General features: G+C 34.7%; 1 protein-coding gene across 6 annotated transcripts in view; it reads right to left on the bottom strand.

Moving 5' to 3' along the window:
- NLGN1 (neuroligin 1) overlaps window positions 1-25,579 on the bottom strand; it is an 831,148-nt gene that overhangs the window by 653,533 nt on the left and 152,036 nt on the right. For 4 of the 6 annotated variants that reach the window (XM_027586033.2, XM_027586037.2, XM_027586036.2 and 1 more), the window contains exon 1: window positions 9,697-10,340. The exons of the other annotated variants lie outside the window; for them this stretch is intronic. The gene's annotated coding sequence lies outside the window, so the exon portion shown is untranslated. Of the gene's footprint in view, window positions 1-9,696; window positions 10,341-25,579 lie in introns of those variants that run through there. 6 annotated transcript variants of the gene reach the window in all.

Here is a 25,579-nt window from a genome sequence, read left to right as displayed (position 1 = left end):
AGTCATACGCTCAGTTTGAACATTTGAGGAAAGCGAAACACACAGGACATTAATAGGAGGAAAATAAAAAAGGCTGTTGATTAGCTTGCTGGAGTTAAATAATAAGCACAATTTAGAGCATCTCCAAGCACTGTGGTGTTGAGTCTTCTTCCAGCAATGTTCCATAATATAGGCCAGAGAGTAAATGAAAAAAGTTAGGACTGGAGATAAGCAATTCAAGAATGTTGGAATTTCAAGGAGTAAAGGTTATGAGAAATGGTAATTCCAGTGTTGAATAGAGAAACTGTATCGAGGTAGAAAGGTAAGCAGTACCAGAAGGGTACAAGGAGGAAAAGTAAGAAATAGTTAGAACCAAGGATTATGAAAGGTCTACTCTGAGATATGAGTATCAAAGTTCAAGACTTTGATCATGTAGAGATTCAAGGGATGCCATGGCCCATGTTATGGCCATACCACCAAGTAGCTATTGAGAACTAATGTGATGGCAAGTATATTCTGCCATGACCACCATTAATTAATAACTTGATTAATGGCTAGTTCCAATTGAGCATATTGAGCATAGACTGAGGCCAGTGAGCTAACTGCATCATCTCATTTAATTGTCTCTAAATACCATGAAGTAGAGATCTTTACTATCTCCTTGTAACAGATAATTAAATGGAAGATCAGAAACACAAAGCCACTGAAACATTTTTCAATAAAACAAGATCACAGTTTTATGAATGTAGTGAGTTCTCACAAATAGAAGGTGATAAGGCTGAAGAATTAATAGACTCTAAAGATGAACCCTGCCCCCTTCTCAATTTTTTTTCCATAGCCTCCTTTTCAGAGAAGGGGTAGGTAGGCTTCAAAAGCTTCCCACAGTTACATCCCAATCTCCCCTTCTCTGAAGAAAATATAAGCAGTTCTATTTGTTTTTTCTCCTTAAGCTACTTCCACTCTGAATGAACCTCTCCAATGATGTAAGAAAATAACAGCTTAGATTGTTAAGGGGAAAAGGCAAACTAAAATTTGACAGTAATAGAAGAAAAAATTTTACCAACAAAATATTTTAAAGATCAGCAAGGGAAAAAAACATGAGTATGTTGCCAAGGTTACACCCAGTAGCAGACTGTCTCAGTGAAAAAACAAGACTACTGGAAGGCAGCACACAGTACTGGGAGCAATAGTCAGTGAATTGAGCCCAACTTATTCACCAAGATCTTCCTCCCTAGGAAGTGCTCACATGGGCAGTGTTTGCCTGGAGGAACCCTAGCTAGCATCCCCCCAAAACCTGGCTTAAATATTAGTACTTCCTTCCCAGATCCTTCAAGCCACAAAAATATTCCTTTCCCTCAAAAAATGCTCCTTTCCCTCAACTCTCAAAGCACCTGTTACCTTTCTTGTAACTGAATCTGTAGTACTTTCTATCACAGTAATCTACAAACATAGCCTCCTTCTTCACTCTCTTACATTGTTTAGTGGCAGCCATTGGCGAGGTCCACATAAACAAAATAGGCATAGCGCTGATTCTCATGGAGACTAAAGTTCAATGGGGAAGACACACTTTATGTATCAGTCATACAGATAACTATTTAGTCATAAATGCTTTGCAAAGAAGGACAACGCAGGGTGCTCTGAGGGAAGACTTTTTTAAAGATTTATTCATTTATTTGAGAGAAAGAGAGAGAGTGTGTGGAGGAAGGGCAGAGGGAGAGGGAAAGGAAGAGAAACCCAAGTGGACTCTCTGCTGAGCCCAGAGCCAGACACAGGGCTCGATCCCATGACCCTGAGATCGTGACCCAGGCCAAAACCAAGAGTCAAACGCTTAACTGACTGAACCACCTAGGCACCCCTCTGAGGGGAGATTTAATGAGTCTGGACTAGGGTGGATGAACTTCCTGAAAAAGAGATCTGTAAACTGGGTTCTGAAGGATGAGTAGGAGTTAGCAGGTGAAGACCAAGGGACAAACAGAAAGGCAAGAGAAAGCCCAAAGGCTGTGAAGCCTGGGGTTTTTCAAGAACAAAGAGATAATAATTTGAGAGCAAGGTAGAGCATCAGGCTGGAGAGGGGCTGGAAGTTCAAGAATTTCTAGGCCATTTTAGGAATGTAAGATCTTATCCCAAGTATGATGAGAAGAATTATAATCACAATAATGACATAATTAGGTTGGCCTTAGTCTTCGAGAATAACCCTTTTATGTATTATATTATTTTCATCAATTAACCCTACCCTCAGATTTTATCCATCTGTGATGTCTGATCCCTGTGAAGGTATTACCTTAATTAGAGTTACAGCAAGAGAGGGTAAGACCGAGAAGGGGTAGGAACAAATTAGAGTACAAAAAATTCCTCATCATGCAAGGGTGTGCATGGATGGCCATACAGACTGGTAGCTAATTCCACTGCTGTTTGGCAAAAAAAAAAAAAAAAAAGGGGGATTCTGAGATGCCATAGCTCTTCTGACAACACAAAGAAGAAGAGATCAAAGTGATAGCATTTCCTCTGCGTTCACATCTGAATATTCCTGCTATGGCTATCATTACAACTAATGGCTAAGCATTGTATTGGAGAGTTTCTTGTTTTGTTTGGGGGGGGGTGGCTGAAACAAACCATCTAACATTTAACTATATAAAATAAGTTTTACTTTCTGTTTACTCTGAACTTACTCTCAAAATCTCCAGATATTAATTGTTAAATCTAAAATCTAACTTAATAGTCTTGACTTCCAAACGAATAAGAAGGTGAAGGGGGTGAGAGCGACAGGAATTCCTAAGTTCATAAGACAGGATGTTAAAAAAAGAAAAAGCATGGGCAATGGTTTTAATGTATATGTAAAATACTGCAGGGCATATTTTCAAAACCAATTGGCGACCCTGTGATCCCCCAGAAGAAAATGAATAATCACTCAAGAGCTCAAGAGAGACAGCAAGGTAGGGCTGATAACTTCCCTTGATATTAAATTGATGCTTTTGTCTGAAAGGGGCCACTCCTGGGTCACAAGTCATTGCTTCCAGAAGCAACTTAATTATGGCTGCCACTATCTTTATAGAGAAGATAGAACAACCTAAGAGCAGTGCTACAATCTTAATTCACTATTTAAACTTATTTTTGTTTCTAGTGAGTTGCTGTGCCTGGGAAGAGTGGAGAACTGCCATTCCTGGTGCCCTGCTTAATTAAAGTCCTCTTTAAAAAATCCCTTGTTGCCAGAGAATAGCTACAACTTTGGCAGAGGCAGCACTAAGTTTCTCAGTATGGCCTTGTGCCAAGGTGTGTCAATCTTGACCCCTTGGAGGATGATTAGCAGAGAGGGGGTAGTTAAACCTTTGTGCCCATTGAGTCCCAGCCTTCTGCTGGAATTGGCAAACACTATAGTGACTATTGTTTAAGGAGTAACTGTCTACTAGGAACTGGACTAAGACCACCAACTCCTTTCACATAAGGCACCAAACAATGATAATGGCTTCCTGTCACTCCTGACCTGGCTTAGAGCTCAACCAGTACCCCAAAGGGAAAAGAATATTACATTTGCGATAGTCTTCAGACATCCACATCTTTTATTTTTCCTTCACATTACACTTCTGTTAATATTAATAATAACAAAATTCAAAACAATGTTCTAATTATGGGCCATTTGTATAACAGAATATAAATGAATATTCACAAGAATTTAACATATACATGGAACATAAGTTGCTAAATGAGCTCACCATTTAAATAAAATTGAATAAGGAGCTCAGAATTATAAAGCGTTAAAAAATGAAAAAAGTGTTCCAATAATCACCAAAACACCAAACTTCATTGTAGTTTAGATCTTACTGTCTATGTTCTAAGTGTCTGTAAATGTTTGACTAATTTTACTCCTTCCAAAGTTCCTTGAGCTATCACATTTTCTTCATGGCAGAAAATAACTCTAATGCACATTTTGATAAATTAAAATAAGAAATAATCCTATTACACTTGTAAGTCTTAATAAAATAACTTATCAAAATTTAAAAAAATGTATAAAAATCACTACAAAGTTTCAATTATTATTTGTCTTTGATTAAAATTTAATCTTTTAAATATATCCCTTTCTACCTTTGGAATTTTGCATATAACTTCAAAATATCTATCAGTTCAAATAACAACTGATTGATGTTAAGAAAAAAAGGCAAAAATGAAGAGACCAAGTATTAAGCAAGAGGTTACGTATTTAGTTGTTAATGTCCAAGGCTAGAACCCATCTCTTTACTCACTTAACAAATATTTATTGGTCACCAGTACTGTGCCAGGTACACCTCTGAAACACAAGACAAAAACCCTTGCAATCATGGAAGTTATATAGACTACTACTACTGTGTTGTTCCACTGGGCAACACAGTTTACCTTTGTATATTCAACAACCTCTCAGAAGTTATTACTGAAGACCACAGGTCTGAATAATGGGAGCTTTTGGTATCGATACTTATAGTAACATACACATTAGAATACTTGGCATAAAGAGGTAATGAAACTCGTGACTGTTTCTTACCCATAAGAAAAAGGATAGATAACACTGTCACTTGTGTGTAAAGTTTTGGACAGCTAAGTAATATAGATTTAAATTAAAAATGACAGACGCACTGCCTTGAAACATAATGCTTACTGAAGTGAACCTTTATTCCTTATAGTGCTATGGTTAATATTAAATGGCTCAAGTATTATTTTTAGGTGTGAATGTTGTGAGCAACTGTTGGTCAATGTCCTATGCCATAATCACTATTTTCTTGGTGAAATCTAGCATAAGAGGAACGGTTATCTTATGGAAAAAACTTATACTAGTGACAATCCCAAGTTAGTTTTTATCGAATCAACATTCACTGATTTCATAAGTGACCTTGCTGATTTTCCAAGCACAGTGAGTATTCCATATGACAGTATGAAAGTATCCACCATAACTATTTTTTCAAAAGACAACAAGTATTTTCAATTTACTGTGAAATGTTACAATTAACCTCTTTTTTTCTAAGACTCAACATTCACTGGGTGTGTCAAGGAAGAAAAAAGTACTGTAATGTTTAAGTGATGCCAAACATCTGGATAAAATCATAAAAAACATCAACTGGATATTTGTTTCAAAAATGGAAGTTGTTGAGGAACATATACAAAACCTTCATATCATTGCCTGACATCTTTGCTCTTTTCAGAATATGTTATTTAGATACAGACAAACTGTAAGAAAACCACACTCTAAGAAGATATTTGCCCAATATTCTATCTGCTTCCCAACTTCTGCCCTTTTCTCCCCACTGGCGCTACCAAGTTAACAAATAAGCAAGCAAACAAATAAACACGTCTACTAATTTTCTAAATTATGTCAAAAATTAAACAGAATTACAGGTGCAGTTAAATTGATAAGGAAGCAGATCTCTTACTGAAGCACCACTTACAGCACACCCAAAGGGATGGCCTGGGCTTCGGCAGGTAGTTCTAATTGCAGGCAGATGTGCTGTTAGAGAAGAAAACTACAGAAAAAGAAAAGGTTACTATGTGGCCTGTCTCAAGGGAACTAGTATTATGTAAGAAAAGTGTGACTGGATACATAGTTAAAATACTAAAGTAAAATGCTACGGAAACTAGAGAAAAGTGAAAAAGTATATATCCTTCAATTTCATGAGTCAAACCCAAGTTTAACAACTTAAAGGCAGGTCCTAAGATGTCAACTGCATTAAGTAGGTCTAGTCTCAGGCGGAAACTTTATTTCCTGTGATGTATCACTGGGGGTTTTGATTTTACATTTGTAGCAGTAACTTAACTTGCTTTTGTTCCAAAATGAATTTCATGCTCAACTTGTTTTTCTTAATTAAACTTTCTTTAGCAGTCCCTAATATGGGTATTATTAAAACTCATTAGTCCCATTCACGCTTGCCTATCATTTTTTGGCTACACATTCATATATTGAAGTGTTCTGTTGCTATATATAAGAAGAAAATTAAATAATAAATATGGAGACTTGAACGTTTTATGAGTGTCAGGATGAGAGACTGCCTGCAAGGCCCATAAGGTTTCACACAAAAGAGGCATTACTGCTAAAGCTAACACGCTGACACATCTCTGATCTATAAAGCCTGCAGTAATGGCAGCACTAAAGTGTTTTGCCATTGACTAGAATTTCTCTTACATGCAACGGAAATAGGCACAGAAGAGATTATATTGACTGTTATAAAACGAACTCATATAAAATCCCCCAAAAGTTTAATGTCTAATAATTTCAAGTGCCTGAAGTGATTTACTAGTTTTCTCTGACTTCAGTTAAGTTTAGAGTTGATCATCTTTCTCTCTCACACAGGTTTACTACCAAATAGGTTGGTTTGTTTTTTGGGGTGGGAGGCGGAATTTTAAAGGCAAAAATAACTCATACCCTTTTATAGCAACATAGTAATATTCGACATCATTAATGTGACTCCATTAATAACAAAGGCAAAATAATCAAATATGTTACTGTTAAGGAATCACTCTTCTTAAAAACAGTTGAGAATGTTGCTATTCCACAAGATTAACAGGTGAGCTACCTCAAAATACTTTAAATTATCTTTTAAAAGCTATTAAAAAGGACACTCTAGATCCATCATGAATGTTCACTACTTTATTTTTTTTTTAATTTTCGGGGCTTTGCAAATTTGAGATATTAAAAAATTGAAATTTTACATTAACTGAAACTTTTGTTTTGCTTTTATATATCTCAAGAGAGCATAAGAGATGGAAAATTTGCATTTTTGGATGCCATGTGTTAAATTGAAATATCATTTAAAACTATTGCCTTTTTCATTTTACTTTCAATTAAGAGTGTGTAGCAATTTTCTTTTCAAAAAAATCGATTAATATAGAATAGCATGTAACTATATTTAATCATCTCAAAATCATAGAAGGAAACTGTAGGAAATAACAATTCCTATTGAATGGTAGGTTAGTTAGAACACATGGAAGGCTTTTGAGAGACCGGTAGAGCTGTCAAATGAAGCTCCAATGAATGCAACATTAGTTTTTTCATAGTCACAAGCTTTGGGGAATCCACCGCTATTTCTCGTCACATACGTCAGGAACTGTACTTGCAATTTTCTGGGGGTCAATGAGGGCTTCCATCCCTTCATCCCAAACTACCACATTTTGTGTTATTCTTAATCAAAACTGGAAGAGCTGATCAAGACCACCATATTCTTTTAAAAATCACAACCAAAAATACATGTTTGGATAAGGTAGAGCAAAATGTCATTAATTTTCTAAGTGAACTCTCGGGTTCAGTTCTTAAAGTGATCTACTCTATTAGTAGAGAGCATTTCTATTACTGGGTAACTTGCTCTTATTTATTGGCTACAGTTTTAAAAAAAATTTGTGGTGTGTCATTTTACTCTTATTTCCATCATTATTGACCTTCCAAAGTGGATCTACCACCTACAAAGTTACCAAAGTTCTGTGCAGGAACTGCTTATAGAAGCCAAGGAGTAAGCCTAAGTTTCCACTTTTTCTTTTCCACTGATGAAAGAGAATAAAACGAAGGAGTAGAAAGTATTGATGATTCCTAACAGAGAAAAATATTGTTCAGCCATGACAAAGGCACTTGAAGCTGAGTCTTCTGCTTTGGCACTATATGGCAAATGCCATGATCACCAGTTCAATGGTTGTGAAATATACAGATTAACTTTTAAAATAACCTTCTTCCTCATGTTTCATATTCTCCATCTACTTATAGCAACGTTTTATTCTCTACTAGCCCAGAAAGAAAAATTCCAGCTCACCTCCCATTCACCTTTATTAATTATTTATTATCATCATTTAATGTGTTATTTACTAGCTGACTTCTTTTTTATTAATTTAAACTTTGAAAAAAAGATGTCCACTATTGTTGGACTGTGCAGCTAAGATCAGTGGCTAGAATGTACCAATACACAGAACATCCATTCTTCTAGCTCACCCTGCACATGAACCACGTGACTTAGAGCTGTGTAAAAGAAAGGCAAATCTAGCCTCTCAGATATCTCCTTAAAGCTAACAGTTGGGCTTATAAAAATTATTTTTTGTTATTTTTGTCACCTTTAGACAAGCTTACACAAAACCTGCAGAAATAGGAAATATTTAACTTCTCCACCATAGAATCCTTGGGAGACAAAGTTTTCTATTTTGCTATTTCATCTTAAAAAAGAAAAAAAAAAAGGAATGGCATTGTGCTTGTTTCAGAAGTTAGATTTAAGAAACACATACACACACAAAACCAGGAAGAAAATCTGGCAAGGCTTCCCTTTCAATACCAGGATTTCTGATGTATTTGGAGTTCCTGAAATAAGTACTGGGATGATGAGTGCTTCAGATGACATTGAAGAGTTGCATTTCATGAGTTCACACATAATGGAGAGGCTTCAATGCTAAAGCCATAAAAAATTTATATTCATATCAGAATCTGTAAACAGAAACCCCTGAAAAAATATTTGATGTTTTTTTAAAAGATAAAATTGTATAAAAAATCATTATTTTATATTTTAACAATTATCTATCTCCATTTTATTCTAATGTATTTGTCTGTCTGAAGGTTTAAAATTTAACGGATTGGCCTTAAATACGAAGAGCCAACTAAAATTATAATGCTGAGGTGTCCAAAGGTATAAAGGGGTGGGAGATATTCATTAGCCTATTTAACATATCTATATACATATTTTAAATGAATCAGTTCTTCATGTTATTGTTCTGAACTTATGTGTGTTCCGAAATTGGTTCAGAATAATATGCTTTTCTGGATTCCAAAGCAACTTTTAGTTTCCTAAGTCAATTAATATTACTCATTTAAGTGATTAATTTTAATTCTATCTGCTGAAATTGATTTTCCTTCCGCAAATAATGATGAGCTTTTCTTGAGGGCTAAAAAATAAGATAACAAAAAGGAAAAAAAATTCCTTGTATTCAGCTGCAAGAAAATGTCTGAGAACGCGCGCGCACCGCTCAGTTGGAAAGAAAAGCCAGTGAGTGGCGAGGCAGCCAGGGTAGGGATGCATCAGAAATGCAGCCGGCTGCCTCCTTCACTCGCCAGCCGCCAGCCGGGGCCCTCGGCATAAAGGCTGCAACGCCTTCCTGGACTCTTCCAACTCCAAAAAGTTACCTCGGACTGTATTATGCAAAGTCTTGCAAGTGAATTACAAGACAACATGTGTGGCCAGTCATCCACTTCTGTGTCTATCCAATGCAGTGACCCGGTAACCCTTTAGTGTTCGGCTGAGAGAAAGGGGAGGCGGGAAGGGGAAGGGAAAAGGGGAGGGAGGGGATCACAAGATAACACGAAAACAGCCAATTCCCCCTGAAAAATTCCCGTAGAAGCCAAGACAGCTGCCGAAACTGCGGCCAAAGCAGCAGCGATTTCTACTTGGGTTCTCCCCCGGCACATGCAGGTTTTCCAAGGCATCCCTGCTACCTCTCTTTTAAAGTATCACTAGGAGGAAAGCACAGGATCCAAGAGGGATCTCCCAACTGAGAGGTTTTCGATGCGAAGTTGAGATCTCGGAGGGTTGCTTGACTTCCCCACCAACGCCACAAAATAAGGTTTTTAAGCTCGATCTAGGTAACTCCCTAGCGACCCACCCCGAGATGCGCGAGGTGGCTTTACATCCCCTTTTCTCTCCCCATTTCACGGGCGCCGCGTCCTCAGAACCTACCGCGCAGCGGCACACAAACCCAGGCAGCCCCCTCCCAATAAAAGACCCCCAAACTTACCCTCAGTAAGATAAATCCACAGAGGGAACCCCCTCATCCTCCCTTAGTCCCCTTCCAATCATTCAAGGAGACAGTTTCTACAACACTTCGCCGTCAAATTCAAGCTGAATTGGTCAAAGTATTTATCAGCTTCTAGACGCTTTTTTTGAATCTTGAGCACTGGTAATTCTAGTTTCAGAATTCAAGAGGCTTCCTTATTTGTTTTTCTTCTTTAAGCAGCCGCAACCCCAGTTTTGCGCCCCCCCCCCCGTTTTTTTTTATTCACCCACGGACACTTCCAAAACGTGTCGATTGATCCTTTTTTCTCTCCAGATGAAACCACGATCCAGAATTCTCGGGACCCAAAGCCACCTCCATGTAAATCCGACCATCAGGCAAGAAATAAAAATGATCAAACAACGTTACTTCTTTCGACTGCAATCAGATAATCCTACTAATCCAATAGATTTATCTCGATTGGAAATTGACCTCAAAAATGAATCCCTGGCGCTGATGTCCAGTAAAGCGATTTCGTAGCCCTGTTCGGGTGACCGAAAGAACTGTGGCTTCTTTCTTTCTTCTTCTTTTTAAAAAATCTTTTTGGATTCTGGGTGCACTGCTCTCAAAAAATGCCGAGGACCCTGGTTTTCCCCTAATATAGGTTTCTACTCCAAATCGGTGCAGGATGAAAAATGGTACAAAGATACCCCTAGTGGCTTGAGGTGATATTGCAGGGAATCGCACTTTTTTTTTTTTTTTTTTTTTAATCCCCTCTCCTCACCTATTTTCCCCCCTCTGCCCGGTAGATAGATAACTGGCTGCTATGTAGTGCTCCTGCTTATAGTAGTTAAATAAGAAGGCTGAACGGAGATTAACATGAATAGTATAAGACTCCTTGAAAACATCGTCTGATCTTTCTTGTTTTACTTTAAAGACTGAGTCTTCTGTGCTTCTTTCTCCCCAGTATTCCATCTTTTTTTCAAGTTTTCCCCAATGGCATTTAGTAGGTAAAATGCCAATTTGGAGCAGCTAGTGATTTCAAAGCAAATGTATCTGTTTCCTGAATAACTATAGCCCAAAGAAACCCCAAGCGACCTGAGACATGCTGCTTTCAGAAAAAAAAAAAAATTAACATTTTGTTTTCTTTAGAGTTATATGATTATGGATACATATTTTTTTAGACAATCTCTTCTCATTCTGGACTTTTGATATTCATTCAACAGAGCAGTAGATGGCTTCTGTGAGCCTATGGTCAAAAAGTTAGACCTAAGGGTCATTACATAGTTCTTAATGCTGCTTATCTGAACCCTTTGCAATTCAATGATCTCAAGATTACTACTAGCATTTTTGACAAGTTTTAGAGAAAAAGCCAATGCAATGAATTTCAAGATTCCATTTTGGTAAGCAACACTTCACAAACTACTGTGTTTACCAAAGACCCAGGAATCTTTTTAAAAAGAGGATTCTGGTTTGGTAGGACAAGAGAAGGAATGAGATTCTGCTTTTCTAACAAGCCCTCTGACCACATCCTGATTATCAAGGACTTAGTAAACTTGGGAAGTTGAATTCATTCTCATGAGAGGGTGCAATAGCTGCAAGAACTCCACCATCTTTTTCCTTAAACGAACTGAATAATTAAGCCTTCTTAGTGTATGAGCTATTAAGGAGTCAAGAGACCTTCCTTCTATTACTGGTTTTGTTATTAATTGACTATGTGACTTTGAGCAATCACATTTTGGCCCGTAGCTAATTTATCTATTAAAATTGAAGAGTAAACCAAAATAAATGAACATACATATCTGTTCTTAGATGGGAGACTCAATGTTGTAAATTAATAATGTAATTATTATTAAAAGCCCACTATAATTTTTCATGGAACTTGAAAAGTTAATCTTAAAATGTGTTTGTGGGAGCAAAGGGTCAAACTTGTCAATACAATTTTATATATAATACAATTAAGAACAAGGTATGGATAATTTTCATATGAACTATTAAGACTAAATAGAAGATGACAGTAACTGAGACAATGTAGCTTTGGGTCAGGGATAAAATTAGTCCAATGGAATAGAATAGGGGGCTCAGAAATGTATCTCTGAATTTATGGGAACTTTATAAATAACAGGTGGCATGAGAGAGAAGTGAGAAAAAATGAATTATTCAGGCAATAGATTAGGCTTATGAAAAAATTATAATTCATACCTAAATATGTATGTAAGGTAGGATAAAGCCTTAAAGATGCAGAGCAAAACTTAAAACCTTTAGAAAGAAATAGCTTTGTGATTTGGGGTAGATGGGAATAGAAGGGTTTATTAAACATTAAGAAATAAAAAGTTAAGTCTATAAAGGAAAAATGTTATTTTGATATATTAAAATTAAAAATTTATGTGCATCAAAAAAGTCAAGGCATAGGCTGACAAAAGATATTTGTTATTCACGTAACCAAAAGAGGATTAGTATCCAAGTACATAAAGCTTTCTTACAAACCTATAAAGACAAAAAAAATACGATAGGAAAAAATGAGCCAAGATGAACTCTTAATTGGCAGAAGAGAATTCTCAATGGCCAATAAACATCTGAAAAAGATACCTTAGTTATTAAAGAAATACAAGCTAAAATGATGAGATACCATATCATAGGTATGAAATTGGCAAAAATTTTAAGTCCAGCAATATGAAAGAATGATAAGAATGTGGAGAAACCATGGAAAGTATATTAGAACAATTTCAGAGAGCAGTTTAGAGATAGTTGAAGACTCTCATTTCCTAAAGTTGAGTCTCTCTACTCCTGTGTACTTCTCTTCACATGTACAGAAAAAAAAAACCATCGCAGAATTACTTGAAAGAGAAAAAAAAAGGAAAAGGAGAAAAAATTGAAACACCTTTGGATAAATAAATAGACACGTACTTTATAGAATAATCACATACTGTGAAACTAGAAACAGTAAAAAGAAATATAGCTATTTGAGTTCACATGGATACATCTCAAAAATGCAATCTGGAGCAGAAACAATAAAAGCAGTTTGCAGAAAGATACCTGTGGGAAGATACCATTTATGTATCAAGTTTTAAAATGTGCAAAAATAAATATATATATTTTGAGCATATTTATATGTGGCAAAAGTATATAAACATCCATGATAATGATAAACCTGAAATTCTGGGTAGAGGTTATCTTTGGGAAGAATGGAGGTTAATGACATTAGGAAGAATCACAGGGAGCTTCAGCTGAATCTTCAATGCTTTATTTCTCAGGCTGAATCTTGAGTACACAGATGTTTATAATATTACATATAACTTGTTTATATGTCTGAACTATTTTATTAAAATGAAATATTTAAATTAGATGACTTCCATGAACACTTTATAGTATTAGAAAATTTTCTAATTAGAATAAATATATGTAGAAGTGAAAAGAAATAGTATGGGAGTTTGGAATTTCATAATGTGCTTTCTTTTAAAAAATCTGTAGTATTTTTTATTTCTAAGAAGTGTAAATGGATTAATGCTTATTTGTTTCTACAACAGATATGAAAATTTCCAGCTAGTAAGCAAAACCACCACCCAAATGGAGAAAAGTGTGGTTGAAATAGGGGGAAAATGTATAATATACAAGCTCCTTCTTGTCTTTTCTTTTGATCTCACGTGGAGTAACCATGTCTCTGAAACTGTAAAACAGGCAATCAATTGATCATGTTCAGTTCTGACCAGTTAACTGGAAATCACCAAAACCAGAGTAACCCTAACCCGAACTACAACACAAAAGATAATTTTTCCAGAATATTTAAAATGCATACGTAAATTCAAATAGGGAGGTTATGTTGATATGAAATGTAAGAACTGGAAATCTCATTTCAAAATCATCAGACAGTATTTTTCATAACTCATTCAAAATTGGAGACGATATCAAATATTAGGAAAGAATTTTTTAGGGCCCAATGTTAGAAGTAAAATGAGTTAGATTAACAGTTAGTACCACTCAACTCACATTGAACGCAAGAAAGATGCTTGGACAAATCATCAATTAATTTTCAGAACAGCATTCCCAGGCAATAGCCAAAGCAGCTTTGGCTATTAAACAAGGGGGAAGAAGCAAATGTAATACCCAAAATTTGGAGGGGCCGACATATTCTTTCAGCAACCATTTATTGAATACCTCCTGCCTACTGGGCATAGTACAAAGTATTTCACAGGAGAGTTAACATTAAAACAAATAACCACCATAAACCCGTAGTTAGCTATTGATAATTGATTTGTTCATTGTATATGGTTAGTAGTTATTCTGAATTAATACTTAACCATCTATGCTGAAAATGAGATATTAGACACTAATATAATATTGAAGGTTCATTTTCAGTGCATTTAAGTACAAACTGATGTGACAGGTTAAGGTAGTCAATGAAAGAAGAAAGTAAAACAAGAAGAGGATGAGGGGTGGTGGAGAAAAGGAAGACTGAGGATACAAATATGAATCAAACTCATTTCTCTCCCTGGTGATTTACTTTACAGACAAGATAGAAACTTACTTAATCTTTGTATCCCTCCGAGTACAAATGATTAGTGAATGAATGCCTTAATGGATCAAAGTGTGAAGCTAGTTGGTACATGAAGAAAACAAATTTATTCTCTATATTGGAAAGCTTTGCTAGTATCTCTTCAGAAAATGAAATTAAGAGAGGAGGAAAATAAAAAATTACTATGACTAACAATATGGGAAATGAAAGTCCAAGACTGGCAAACTTGAGTGCCAATTGGAATATGGGATTCCATTTTCATTGTGTCACTAAAATTTCAGCTCTGCTAAAACCTATGGTAGAATTACACATCCTATTTTGGTTTCCACACTTTATACAAACAAAGAAACAAATGATTAATTAATACCAAATGGATCGTGAAAAGAAATGGCATAGTTCTACTAAAAAAACAGGTAAGAAAGAGAAGGCATATTGGAACTTGTATCTCCTCAAACCTTGAAGGCTGTAATGTAAAATGGGCTCATTCTGCATGGATCTGATAAGAAATTTTAACATGAATGGGTAAAGCTATTCGAAATCACAATAATGAATTTATCTGCAAATTCTAAAGAAAAAAGATCTTAGAGTTAAAAACCAAAAAAGAAAGTATTTAATTGTTGCTTTTAATACAACAAGAGTCATGAAAAGAGGGTTATGATTTTTGGGGGGATAATTGATATAACAGCACATCTTTTGTGACCAAACCAAATCAATTAAGTTCTGCCTGGTGGTAAACATTTCAAGATGTTACGAAAGACTGGTATTTTACATCTAAAAAAAAATAACTTCAAAAATAACTGTAAAACAGATTTTCTAAAACAAGTCTTGGGAAAATATATTCCTCTACCAGTTTCAGAACTCCCCCGATGTACCCTCATTTTAAGTGCTCAATACTTGAATCTAAATGAATGGCAACTGGGAATTATGAAAGGCATGAAAATAAAAAGTATTGTGACATCACAGGCCTAACTACTGCAAAGATAGCTGTTTATAAAGAGGTTCTCTCTACAGGGAAGAATCTGCTCAGACAATCCTGCTTAATTAGAAAAGACTACTTAAAACACTTGACTGATACTGAATATTTCAGGTATGTATTGGGAGAACACACCTGCTTGAGTGCTAAATTTACCAGATGCAACTTTATATTTCATGGTTTGAAGACCTGTAATGGAAACCAAGGAAGTAATGATCAAGACTAGGTATTTTAGGATGAGACTGTCACATAGAGAAATAGGGCTTCATGAAGATTACTCTGAGATTCCAAAACATATGTTCAAAGTTCAGGGGCCTAAGTCAGAAATAAATCTAGATTTTTAAAACAAATTTAAATCATTTTGTACTGTTAAAAATTTCTAAATTTTAGTGCTGTTATGCTAATAATTAAGAATCTGTTCTGTTTCTTTCTGAAGGAGTACTTTTTTTTTACATCTATAATATATATTTAATCGGTACAATTATTCTTTACTTAAAATATGTAAATTTTCATCTTCAAAGATTTTAGCTGTTAATAGCTTACTACACTATATTTTACACAATATTTTATTATAGAATGCAGATTTTAATGTATTTGTGAAATTGAATAATATATATACCGATTCTCTAATAACTTCATAGCAGATTCTCTATTTTAGCTGCTTTTGACCCCATCATACCATGATTGATTTTAATCCATTGAAATGTAACCTAGAATTAGTTAAATTATATAAAGTGATCTTAAGTATTTTGTTAGTATTGAATAAATACAACCAGAAAACCATCTTATTGTACAGCATCCATTAAAGTTTATTTTATATTAGTTTATCCGAGTCAATGTTTCCTGTATTAGTAAAATTTACTATAAACTTTGACTTACCTATGAAAAAGTCACATGAAAATTAATGATATGTAGTTCAATCTAGAAAGGAAAAGTTTTGTTACATTGCCATTTCATTGACTTAACATAACACGGGTTGGGTACTCTTCCTTCTCTGGATAGGATTTTATGCTAATTACACAATTAAAAGTAAACGTTAGCCTGAATTTTCATTATTATTCAGTTAGTGATTTGATGAACATTATCTATCTCCCCCAAAATATTTAGTTTCATAATTTCCTAAAATATAAAATAAAGGAAACCTTTAAATCACACCTTCAAAAAGAATGGATCTCTCTTTCTCTCTCTCTCTCAAACATCCTCTCTCTCCCTGTGTGTACATGTGTCTGCATCTCTTTTTCTTTCCCTCTGACTCTCTGTCTCTCTCTGAGAATCTCTGAACACATAAATCCATCTCTTTAGTTAATTTTTTATCATTTACATCAAATCTGAAATTATGTCACAAATATTTCAAAAAGATGAGTTTTCCTAAAATGATTTGTATTTAGTTTCAGAGCTTGTTTTTTGATTGTACATGAATAAAAATTATTCCTGCTGACATAGAAACAAAAAATAGAATGAAGTAACCATATTAGAATGATATATTAAAAAAAGAATGGTCAAACTATATTATACTCAATGCATAAGAAGTTGTTCAACCTTCCAAGCATCCATTCTCAAAATTATGACTGTCAGCCTAAGCACTGTGGATTTTTCTCTAAAAATTTCCCAAACCTTCCTAGAATTAAGTAGATTATTCAGAGAAAGTAATGTTTAAAAATTTCAAAGAAAGATTTGTTATGTCACAAAGTTGATAGATTACCAGGATAGATAGCTTATACGTTAATAGAAAGTTTAGCTATTATAAGATCAAACGAGAGTATAATTCTTGACTATCTGTAATATATTAAACCTAATTCACAGTTCACATCCTCATCATTTGCAAGTCTGATAAAAGATACAGGAAACATCTTAATGCTGAAATTAGTTTTACCAGGACTCAAACTAATCATTAAAGCAAGTAGAGTACATTTGAACTATGGCCCAAAGAATTGCAATTTTATAGTCCTTGTATAGAGTCCATAGATCTCCTTTTGCTAAATAGAAAAAAACGAAGAAAGCCAATGACTAAAGTAGCCAAGGCCATGCTGAGGTCAGTGGCACTATTAGATGAGAAACCATTGCACCATGCTACTTTAGACTTGTTTTTTTGTTTGGTTGGTTGGTTGGTTGTTGGTATTAAAGTGTCATTGTTCTTAAAGTATTTGACCATAACCAAATTTCAAAAATTCCAATTAACAAACCAAAAAAGCACAACATTTAATATACTTAAAATAATTAACAGAATAATGGCCCTTCAAACATGTCCACATCCTATCCCTAGAATCTATGGATATGTTACCTTACATGACAGAAGGACTTTGCAAATATGATTAAGTTAAGGATCTTGAAATGGGCCCAATGTAATCACAAGGTGCCTTATAAAAGAAAGGCAGAATATTCGGAGTCAGAGAAGTAGATTTGATAACAGAAGCAGAAATCAGAGGCAGATAAAGGGACAGAAAGAGATTTGAGGATACTACTACACTCCTGGCTTAAAAGATGGAGGAAAGGGCCAAAAGCCAGGGAATGCAGACAACCTCTAGAAGTTGGAAATGCAAGGAAGTGGATTCTCCTCTAGAGCTTCCAAAACGAATGCAGCCTTTGCCATCCCACTTTAGACTTCTGACTTCCTGAACTGCAAGTTAACAAATTTGTATTGTCTTAAGCCACTAAAGTTGTGGTAATTTGTTACAGCAGCAATAGGAAGCTAATACATTTAATTAAAATATTAAAAATATTTTAGGAATAATCAATTCTGCCCAAGAGAAACATAATATGTGCTACATATGTAATTTTAGATTTTCTAGTATATACTTTCACAAAAAAAGGTGAGATTAAATTTACTAATATTTTGCTAACATTTTCTTTAGCCCAATATACAAAAATATAATTGTTTTGATATGTAATCATTATTAAAAATTATTAATAAAATATTTTATATTTTTCATAAAAGTCTTCCAAATCAAATGTATATAATGGATATCTAGGTGTCTAGGGCACATCTCAATTTGGACTAATTCCACTTCAATAGCTCAATAGCCATATATGGCTACTGATGACCATATTGGATAGCACAGTTTTAGACTGTAAGAAACAAACTAAAAAGAAAATTTATACATTATTCTATAGATGATTCTAATATTCTCTTACCTATAGCAATCTAGATTAAGAATCACAAAGGCATCTAAAGAAATCAGGATACAGCCAATTTTCTGAGAAGTGTACTTAGAAAGATCAGAAAAGGAATAAAAACAAAAGAATAACATGAAAGAAGAGTATATTCACCTAATGATACTGAGTTGTCTGATGTTTGTGAAAAATGCTAAGGATAATAGAAAAGAAATTTCTCTGGTATTTTCTGAGCAAAAAGGTAACCAAGTATAGGATAAGAATGACATTGCTTGGGGCCAACTATGTAACATGAAAAAATGACCAAGAGAAAAGCAAAACTATTAAGCCCTAGCTTCCAATTTCTCCACAAAGAAGAATGATGTTTGAACTGGAAAAAAATATGATGGTGAGAAAATGGTAAGAAAACCTGAAGGTGATTTAAATTAGTTTTAAGATTCCAGGTTCAAATCAGCTACCTAATGAAATACTAGAAATATTTGAAGATGTGTTCTGGAACTAATATCTAATATCTTTGAGTCACCATGGAAAATGCCATGAAAATTGTAACTGTCCTGGTTTTCAAATAGAATTCCAGAAACTTATGTTTACTATTCTTGATATTAATTGAAATTCTAGAACCCATGCTCACATGTGTTCACTAAGTATATGACAAATCAAATTTACTAGAGTTATTGGAATGGCAGATCAAAAAACGTAGTTTGAACTGTTTATCTTCATTTCATGCAAGGCCTTTTATAAAAAGCCACTCATGATTTTCTTCTGGACAAAATTTTGAAGTATAGGCTGAAAGTAGTTGAGTAGATCCTTTGAAAGTTGAACAATCATTCTTCTGTAGCATCCACTGAATGTTCTTTGATGTCTACTTCTCTTTTCCCTTTTTGAGGGCTAAAATTTCTGAAAGAATTTGTTTTGTAATCGGGCCTTTCCATTAAAGTAAATTATTCTAATGATGGTTATGAATGAGATGCTTTAGTAGGAGCCTGCCTTAGACCATGGACTTTTAAATAGATTACTTAAAGCCATTAACTAGGTTTGGAATTATGCTTTTCAATGATGCTTTTTCAAACTATTTATAAATAAGGAGTTTGATATAAAGTATTTAAATAGCAAATTTTAAGTTGAACATTAATTCAATTAATCAAATTTTGACATCTAGATTCTCTGTCTGTCCTGTATTGCAATATAGAAACTGAAGTCTCCTTATTTTTAATTTACTCACTAATGTAAATCTTTCTATTTAATTAATCAACCATATTTTTATCAAAAGGTATTTCTTATTGATGGTATTTAATTGGATTACAAGGAAATTTGGGTTGTAATTAGAGTAGTTTTAATAAAAGCTTCAAAGTTAATCTAAATTTAAGATAAATCAATCAAAATACAACTCAATATCAATCTTAAGTTTGGCTGCATACATTTCAAGTGAACTTGTATGATGTAATGACAATGTTCTTTAATCTTTTTTGATGCCTACACCCGGCAAAATTAGATAATCTTTCTCTATCCTCTACCCTCCCAAATATATCAAGAAGTGGATAAGGAAGCACGATAACAGACAAAATAATTAATAATAATAATAATAATAATAATAATAGAAACAGAAAAGAGAATGAAGGCTCAATATAGCTTGTCTCCCTCCTCCCATTCTCTTTCTCCTCCTTTCTACTTCTCTTATTTTATTTTTAATATACATGTAATACTATATACATATATAGTATAATTACATATTATATTAAATATATTAAATATTTTAATACACATATCATAAAATATACATAGTATACAAATAAGGATATACATATTTCCATATGGTTATCACAAAGGCTAATATTTTTACCTACTTCTTTGCCCTTGAGCATTCTTGAAGGCACAAAGATTTAATGATCATAACAAAAATAATGTCAACTTTGATTTGTTTAACACATCTTCTGTGCTTGGTTTTTATTCTTACGTATGTCTTTCAAGTTTGAACAATACATATAATTTTTCCTATTTTTACAGAAAACAGAAACCTGATAATGCTAAGTGATCTGCTGCCACTAACAAGGGGTTAAGCTAAGATTGTATTCAAATTTAAATGCAAGCTTCTTGTACTTCCTTTTCACTGTGAAGGGAAGTAAGCTCAGAACTGAAGAGTTTGGACATTGAAGAAATGACTCAGTGCTCAGGAGTTCATATGAATGGAATGGTCAGTTGTAATGACTCCCAAATGTACTTCTCAAGAGGCAGGAATAATGTCAGGATTAGGTTAGCTTCAGTCACCCTGCCTCACATAGAGCCAATGCTGCTGATTGTTATGGAAAACAGTAGAGGATAAGGGTGTTCCTTGTAGCAAGACACCATCATGATTTCACCCACTGAGAAGGCAGAACTATGTACCGAAGTGAGGGGCTACAAGAGGAGGGCATTGCCAAGCATTTAGCTTGGGAGCAGTTACCAAATCCTCTTTAAGTGACCAGTCAACTGAGAGAAAACACCCAGGCTGCCAAAGCCAACACTCTGGTTTGCTAGCAGAAGAGTTGGTTTCCCTGATTATCTGGGAAAGGATGCTGCCTAGAAACTACAGACAAGACCAACATTGAATGATGTAGCTAGATGCACCAGGAAAGCATGGTCAGAGTAGACTATGACAGCAGAAGATCCAACTAAGGTTGGGGAGACAGATCATAGAGGACCAGGTAACAGCAAGATTCTATATCCAGGAATTGCAAGTGACTCTGGACTCCTTGACATGGACCCATATAGATTCATGTCTGCATGATTGTGCCAGCCTCCTAACAGGGCTCCACTCCCCTCACCTAATTTTCTTTCAATTTATTCCTCACACAGATACCAAAATAATCTGTTTATAAAATAAATCTAGTTGAAACACTTCTATATTACCAGGATTTGTGGTTCTTGCCATACTTGCCCACTAGAATCACTTAAAGGGGGAAGATTAAAAATACACGTGCTTGGGCCTGCCTCTCTGCTCCCTACAAACCAATTAAATCAGAATCTCTGAAACAAGTGCTGGGTCACCAACATTTTTAAAACACTCCCAAATGATTCTTATCTATAGCCGAAGTTAAGAACACTGACCTAGAGAGTACATTTTAGATGCCACATAATAATAACAAAGCTTTCTTAAGTGATGTGCAAAGGATTTGCTATCAGATGGATCTGGTTGAATTCCTAAATATTTCACTTGCTCCCTCTGAATTTCTCTTTCCTCATCTACCATATGGAAATGGCTATAATATGTGTGGGAAGGCGGAATTATCTATTTCCTTCAATCTTTAGTCTTTCTCCTACTCTTTCTGTGTAGAGAAAAATCCTTTAACACATGTCTAAGTCTGCTATTGGGAATGGTCAGTATTAACAGGAGGAAAGGTTGTTGCTTTTGTAAATACTCTATTAAAACACCATTACCCCCAACAGAAAACTGAACACCTAAACTTACTCTCCAGAACTTTGTGAGGAACATGCAATGAACAGCAGATACATAGTATTTCAATTTAATACATGTTCAAAGAGTGAATTAATAACTCAAGGAAACATCTTGGGATATAAAGTTACTATCAATTTCCAATGAATTCTATAATGTTCACAAATATTAATTTTTCTTTTAATAAAACTCATTCTTATACACCTTGAAATCTGGAGAGAAAACTGCCCACTACAGAGATTTTTAGCTCATTTCTAGGTACAGGAATTTGAGCCAAGAAAAGTGTGACACTTCCATTAAATTACCTGATTCTTCATGCCAAGGGCATCTTTGATATGAGATTCTCATACATAGAGCACCTTTCAGCATAGGTCATATTTTACTTAAGGATACCAATCATTTATAAAATACAGTTCACTAAGTACCTTAATATATCTAATTTTATTTGACTATTGAAAGAAAAACTTCTTGAGACAAGAGAGCAGATAATATTTGTTCCTTTTTATGATTGAAGAAATTGGGGAAAATTGACTTCCCTATGGCTGCTCAGTGCTTTGCCATGTGTAGAAATCAAACCTTGGACTTCCAGTCTGATGTCCTTTCTAATAGTACATATTGCTATTTTTTTCCTAAATTGGCAGAAATACCTCAGATAGCCTATTCTTGTAGCAATCAAAACAGTTTGGTGGAGGTAAGTTTTCAACAACAACAACAAAACACATGAAATTGTAAGGAAATATTTCAGGTAAAAATGGAATGATATAGTAGAAGGGAAGGAGGCAGGGGACCAAGAGCCATGTTCCCCCATCCCCACTGGCAGCAATCCCTAGGAGGGCAACTTGTAGCACCATTGGAAAACTACTTGCTTCTTTTATAGATAGGAGCAAAAGTCTCAGAAATCAAGTGATTTGGCCAAGAAGGCCACCCCATTAGTGACTTCATGTCTCTTGATTCCTAATCAAATGTTCTTTCTCCTATGTTATAATATCTTCTAGATCATGTGGATGTAGATAGCCTTGTCTACCACCTCTAAGTTGCTCACCTGCTTTCCTGTCCAGCCATCTCTCCTGCCATACATTACTTCTCCAAATGTGCTAAACTACATGTGGTTTTTTCAAATCTACCAAGCCCTTTTTTTTTTTAAGTAGGCTCCCTGCCTAGTGTGGATCCCAACATGGAGGCTAAACTCATGACCCTGAGATCAAGATTTGGATGCTTAAAAACTGAGCCGTCCAGTGGCTCCTACCATGCCTTTTATTAAGCATTAGACTTTTGCACATGGTTTTCTCTTTGTCTGGAAAGTTCTCTTTGAATGCCCTCTTTCCCAACCTATTCACCTTTTTAACTTCCACAGATCCATCAAATCTTACTTTAGTCAGCACTGACTCCAGAGACCACTCCATAACACTACCCACCAACCCCACCCCTCACCCCCCCACCCCACTCCTTACCTCTCCCACTCCCAAACTGGGTAGGGTAGTAAACCTAGTTAATCTATGCTTTTCTTTATCTGTTAACACACTTGTACTGTCATTAATTGCTCTTTGAAGGAGAGAGTCTTGACTTTTTCTACCTTTATTCACCAGTATTTTGAACCTATTCAGTGTCACAATAAACAAGAAATGCAAGAATGAATGAATGTTATTTTTAAGTAATTTCTTATAAAGAAGCATGAATGTGGTACAGTGTAGTACATATTCCAGGGAAGCAGAACTCACTTGAACTTGCTGCATATGCTATATCCTGCTGCCAGAAAATAGGTCAACAATGATCCTCAGCACCTCCTAATTTACAGCTCTGGAACTTTCTGTTACCATGACAGAAAAACTTTGCCAGTTACCTATAATTAAACAGTCTAATCCTTATTCATAAATTTGAACAGAAAACCAGAAACAACAAGCATTTGAGGAAAACCAATAACATTAAAAAGGAATAACAGATAAATAGAAAAAAAAACTGGTAAGGAAATATATTTAAGGAAACAAAAGAAAAAATATATATTTTAAATTTAAACTTATTCTTAATGAGGTTCAAGGGACTGCTATTTTAAGAAAACAAATGTAGGCTTCTCTAAAGACACATCTATAAAAAAAGTGTTTTTATAGAATTTAAATATTGAAATGAGATATGTAATAGAAGCCCTGAGTAACCAAATGCACATGGGCTGTAGATTAATTTATAAACTGAAAGATGAAGTAAAAATACCTCCTTTAAGAATTAATACATAATGGAGAAACATTTATATGAAAGTTCACAATTCCATGTTTTCCCTTGGTTTCTTTTACTTATGTTGCTTTTGAGGAAAACTTAATATAATAATTTTATTAAAATTATGTCTACTAAAGTATTTTCAAGTTGTACACAATGCTATCATAAAACTGATTGGATTACCCAGCACATTGTTAGTGTAAAATATTCTTGGTTGGAGAATAATTTTACTGTACTTTTTAGGAACCATAAGATTTCCATTGTATTTTTGCATTTTTCACCTTAGGCAAAAAAGTACTCAGGAAAGAAACACGGTGTTGAAGAAGTAAGTCCTGGAAATTCCTTTTCTTTCTGAAGCTATATTTATTTCCCTAATTTGTTTCTTTAAACAACTTTTGTTTAATAGTTTTGGCTATTCATGAAATATCTTAAATTGTTACTTGTAATAATTTAGCTCCAGGATTTTGATGCTCAATAGATTTATTTGTTAAGAAGGAAAATATCTCCCTTTTCCTTCATTGGTGAGTGCTGGAGGTAAACCTAGAGCAGTGATTTAATTATCTCTTTTATGGATTAGTGATAATCCAAAAGAAGAAAGACCCACATATGAAAAGATGCTCATTGCAATATAATTTATAAGAGCAAAATTAGGAGCAATCAAAATATACAGAATTAGCAAAATATTTAAGAAAAATATGGTAATATACTTGATAAACATTATTAGGAGATTACCTAGCAACAGGGAAAAATGTTCAGGATACAATGTGAGTGAAGAAAACAGTATTCAAAATTAAATTTGTGCTCCTATTCCAATTACATAAAAATGCCGACATTTGGATTTATTTTATTTTATTTTATTTTATTATGTTATGTTAGTCACCATACAGTACATCATTAGTTTTTGATGTAGTGTTCCATGATTCATTGTTTTCGTATAACACCCAGTGCTCCATGCAATACGTACCCTCCTTAATACCTATCACTGGGCTAACCCATCCCCCCCCCTCCCCTCTAAAGCCCTCAGTTTGTTTCTCAGAGTCCATAGTCTCTCATGGTTCGTGTCCCCCTCCTATTTCCCCTCACTTCATTTTTCCCTTCCTTCTCCTAATGTCCTCCATGCCATTGCTTATGTTCCACAAATAAGTGAAACCATATGATAATTGACTTTCTGTGCTTGACTTATTTCATTTAGCATAATCTCCTCCAGTCCCATACACGTTGATGTAAAAGTTGGGTATTCATCCTTTCTGATGGCTGAGTAATATTCCATTATAAATATGGACCACATCTTCTTTATACATTTGTCTATTGAAGGGAATCTCGGCTCTTTTCACAGTTTTGGCTATTGCTGCTATGAACATTGAGGTGCATATTGCCCTTCTTTTCACTACATTTGTCTTTGGGGTAAATACCCAGTACAGCAATTGCTGGGTCATAAGGTAGCTCTATTTTTAATTATTTGAGGAACCTCCACGCTGTTTTCCAAAGTGGCTGTACGAATTTGCAGTCCCACCAACAGTGTAAGAGGGTTCCTCTTTCTCCCTAACCTCTCCAACATTTGCTGTTTCTTGCCTTGTCAATTTTTGCCATTCTAACTGGTATAAGGTGGTATCTCAATGTGGTTTTGATTTGAATTTCCCTGATGGCTAATGATGATGAACATTTTTTCATG

Source organism: Zalophus californianus, chromosome 1 (assembly GCF_009762305.2).
Source record: "Zalophus californianus isolate mZalCal1 chromosome 1, mZalCal1.pri.v2, whole genome shotgun sequence".
Lineage (NCBI taxonomy): Eukaryota > Metazoa > Chordata > Mammalia > Carnivora > Otariidae > Zalophus > Zalophus californianus.
The sequence above is the reverse complement of the archived record's forward strand: the minus strand, read 5'-3'. Positions and strand labels throughout refer to the sequence as shown.